Source organism: Bos mutus, chromosome 2 (genome assembly GCF_027580195.1).
Source record: "Bos mutus isolate GX-2022 chromosome 2, NWIPB_WYAK_1.1, whole genome shotgun sequence".
NCBI classification, from domain to species: Eukaryota; Metazoa; Chordata; class Mammalia; order Artiodactyla; family Bovidae; genus Bos; species Bos mutus.
Window position 1 is genome coordinate 91,644,932 of NC_091618.1, and position 4,422 is coordinate 91,649,353.

The 4,422-nt window shown below is 39.8% G+C and overlaps 1 non-coding gene across 1 annotated transcript; it reads right to left on the minus strand.

The window, feature by feature from the left end:
• Window positions 1-3,960: 3,960 nt before the first annotated feature.
• On the minus strand, window positions 3,961-4,032 carry TRNAC-GCA (transfer RNA cysteine (anticodon GCA)). The gene has a single exon. It is a non-coding gene; the product is annotated as a tRNA-Cys (tRNA).
• Window positions 4,033-4,422: the final 390 nt, after the last annotated feature.

Genomic DNA, 4,422 nt, shown 5'->3' on the forward strand with positions numbered 1-4,422 from the left:
TGAATTATATCTCAATAAAGTTTCTAGTTAAAAAAAATAACTATTAAATAAGGTAGGCTCCAGGGAGTAGGCTCGAAGAGTCTGGTGTGGAGGGAAACTTACAGTGTCACCAGTATGTTTACAATCAATACAGCCTAGTTGGAACTATAAAGGCAGAAGACTGAATTTCCCTTAGCACACTCTGGCTCTTTTTACAAATATAGGCCTTTTAATTTCCTAAACCTGCTAACCTCTAATTTTAAATTTACTTTGATTTTTCAAAGAAAAAATAATTGTGAGGTTGGTCATGGATATATGTATACATGTCCTGGGGAATCCGTGACACATACACCATGTTCAATCATTTCTGACCACTCCCCAGGTCCCTCTTGATTTCTGGAGGAACTGGGGTTATTGAATTTCAATTCACCCAGCAACCGTTTATTGAGTGTCTGTCTTGGGGCAAGTACACAGGTTACAAAGGCTAGGCAAGGGTGGGGAGAGGAATAAGAAAGGCATTCCCACTTCAAAGGACTTGCCACCCTGAGAGAGATAGTACACCTTTCTTTTCTCCTCTGGCCTTGGGGATTCTCCAAGCAAGAATAATGGAGTGAGTTGCCATGCCCTGCTCCCAGAGATCTTCCCAACCCAGGGATCGAACCCAGGTCTCCCGTATTGCAGGTGGATTCTTTACCGTCTGAGCCACCAGGGAAGCTCTCTTTTAAGACAGAGACTTAATAAAGGGAAATGGTGCCCTGTTACAAACACTGGCTGATCAGGGCAATAATTTCACCTATTATTTCTCAAAGTAGCTACATAAAAATCACCTTGCTACTCTGTGATGACCTAGAGGGGTGGGATAGGGGGTGGGTGGGAGGAAGGCTCAAGAGAGAGGGAATATACGTATACTTAAAGTTGATTCACATTGCTGCACAGCAGAAACAAACACAACACTGTAAACAAATTCAAACTAATTTTTTTAATTAAAAAAAAAATTACCTTGGAAGTGTATGTCAACAACACAAATCCTAAGCCCCATCCCAAACTAGTGAATTGAAGTTTCTGAGAGGAAGGCTGGGAAACATATATACCCATCTAGTGTTAACTGCATCCCACCCTGCAAAACGCAACCAATTTAAGATGCTGAGATTGTTCCCAGAAAATATGTGACTCTGTGTAAATAACTAGATGAGCCTTTCCCCAGCTACATTCTGCAGAATACCAGTTCTTCAAATAGTTAACAGGCATTCACTGGGGGAGCAAAAAATGGGTTCTGAGGTCAAATGACTTAGGGATATCTTTGGGTTAAATAAGCTGTAACTGGTTTATTTATCACAGAATGCAAGAGATTTGAAAGGCCTACTGTGTGCTGTGAAAGGGCACTGAATGTGGTCATTACCAAACTTACTTGATAACTAGAGACCAACCCCTTTTTCTTTCTATATCAATGGACATACTAAATGAATAGGTAAAAACTCCTGACAAAATTAAGAGAGGGAGATATGCTGGGAAAAAAAAAATTATGATCTTCTACTGCTTAACAGAAAAAGAAGCATATATAACAGAATAAGATTTTAAAAATGGTTTTTCCTTCTGATGACTATTTAAGCAATATCCCAAATGCCCTTCTTGGTAGTCTGGTTGTCACCAGGAAAAATACTCATTTACTGAGGAAGAGGATGTTTAAAAATCAATTTGAAGATTTCTTTGCTAAGGAGGTCCTCAAGACCAAAGCTAGCAGACTATGGCGTGTTTCCTGGGCTCGAGATGGAGACGGCTAGAACATAATTACTGTGCAGCCAGCTCCTGGTCTCCGGGCATCCTGGATCTCCGGAACAAAACTATTTCACAACCTTGGGATGAAGCCAAGTAATTTTCTTAGCCAGGAATCAAGATCAAGCGCTGGAAGACTGAAGCCCTCAGAATCTGGACACTGTTTTTAACTTGAGCTCCTTGGGGTTAATTCAAAAGGCATCAGAAGAAACGGCCTAGTTTTCCAATCTCAGTAGCATACAACTAACCAGTCAGTCACCCAAGCCAGAGTGGAATGGTTCATCCCAGACTCTGCTCCCTTCCTAAGCTAATGAGTTATTAAACCTGCTGCATTTATGACTTAAATATTTCTCAGTCCGCCTCCTCTTCTATTCCCACTGCTACTGCCCTACTTGAGGCCTCCATGATCTCACACCTGGACTATTTCAAGAGCTTCCTAATTGAACTCTGCCTGAATTCTCTCTCCTCAAATCCATCTTCTACCCTGACCTATGCACATCGGATCACACCACTTTCCATTTAAAAACACTTCAATACCTCCCAATTACCTGCTGCAAAGAATCTTTCCCAAAGAGTGTTCTACAGAACATTAATGTAATATCTGGGCTTCATTCAAAAGGCCCTTTTGAAATTGAAGGTCAGTGTCATTACCTGTTGGTACAATAAAGAGCACTACCCATCAGAGTCTGATCTGTCCCCCAGTATTGCCAAAAGGTCCAATAATTTTTTTGGAGAGTCAGGACACAGAAGAAGCCCCAATCAATAAATCAGGACATGCTTCCAGAATCTATCCATGTGCTTGGCTGGGGGATCTCGGAAGTTATTTTAACAAAAATGCGTAGGGGATGAAGGACACTTCTTACACTTATAAAGAAATGGTAGATAATTGCAACACTTTGCTGTACACCTGAATCGTTGCAAATCAACTATACTTCAACTAAAAAACATTTTTAATTTTTTTAATAAAAGAAATGGTATAGTTTACAGCCAGAGCCTGATGAATATCCCCAAGTTTTCTCCAGGAAGGCAATCTTGAACTTCAAAAGTATCCTCTTCAATTGAATATGTGGAGATGAGGTTTTATGTTCACAGAATCTTGGCAAGCCCTAAATTAGGAAGTGAAAATCAAATACCCTAAGAATCTGATAGATCATAACTGACAAAATTCTGGTTGAGTTTTCCAGAACAAGATCTCTGATATGTGTTTCCTTGAAACATCGTCAGGAAATCTTCTTACTAAACTAGTCAGTAAGTTAGACAAATCTTAAGCATTTGAGTTGGCTGCTGGCTGGCATTTTGAAAGCCAGCTTCTCTATGTAAATGCAACACTCAAACGAAAAGTCTAACAACCAGTTGCACATCTTACAGTCAGAACATATTTTACTTACAAGGAATATGAATCAAAACATTCACAGAAACTAGGCTATGCATTTTCTTTTATTTTTCTTTTTTGTATTCTCTCTTTTCCTTTCTCTTAAAAATTTTTGGAGAGGTCCACCCGCACTAAGTTTGGCACGTGGCATGAAGAACTTCCTTTAGCTACTTTTATACCAGTGTGTATTTCAAAACTAGGCGAAACTATCATACTAATCAATGCACTACTCAGTCCTAATAAAATCCTGATAGTTATAATATCTTGCATAGTTTGCATAGTTCTTTATTTTGTAGCTTTGATCCAAGGGGTTTGAAACACATACACAAACATATGCACACACACGCACACACACACACGCACACACAATTCAGAATAACATAGCTGATGAAAGCATCTATAATAACAAAAGGTAATAGTATACTTCAATTATAAGACCTACCTCATCTTGCCTCAACACTGCACTCTGCACTAGCAATAATTAAAGAATTAGATCTATAAAATTAATATGAGAAACTAATATCTAAAAATAATATATATTATTTTATAAGTACACAAATTTTGAAAATGAAAACATTGTGTTCATTTAATATGTTTCCCAGCTTAGCTTTAGTATTTAAAGACTTAATCAGCACCTTTCTGCTGAGTATACCCATGGACCAAGCACATACTCTTCCAAGAATAAACATCTGATCCTTAGAAAGTGAAAGTGAAGTTGCTCAGTCGTGTCTGACTCTTTGCAACTCCATGGACTGTAGCCTACCAGGCTCCTCTGTCCATGGGATTTTCCAGGCAAGAGTACTGGAGTGTGCTGACATTTCCTTCTCCAGGGGATCTTCCCAACCCAGGAATTGAACCTGGGTCTCCTGCTTTGCAGACAGATGCTTTACCATCTGAGCCACCAGGGAAGCCTCTGATCCTTAGAATTTTATTCAAATAAACCTCAGCTGAGACAGGGCAGTCATTTTATTCTTTATCATCTGAACTGGCTCTCTGCTGATGCACTGGCACTGTTCTGTAGCAATAAGGACCAGCTCTCACCAGTGAAAACAGCCTGACTCTGACCCTGCAGACACTGCTGGAGGCAAAGAGAAAAATCTACTCCCCAGAGTCCTCCTTACATTAGGAGTCATAATTTTTAGAGAGGTGAGGCATCTGCCATACATGGCAGGTAACCACCACTGTAATAACTAATCTGTTCTAGTGAGAGTGGTGAAGCAAGAGATCAAGATGAGCACCAAGCAACAGGAGACCCTTCTGAAGCTCCAGACACTGGAAGGACATGGTCTTACCATCTC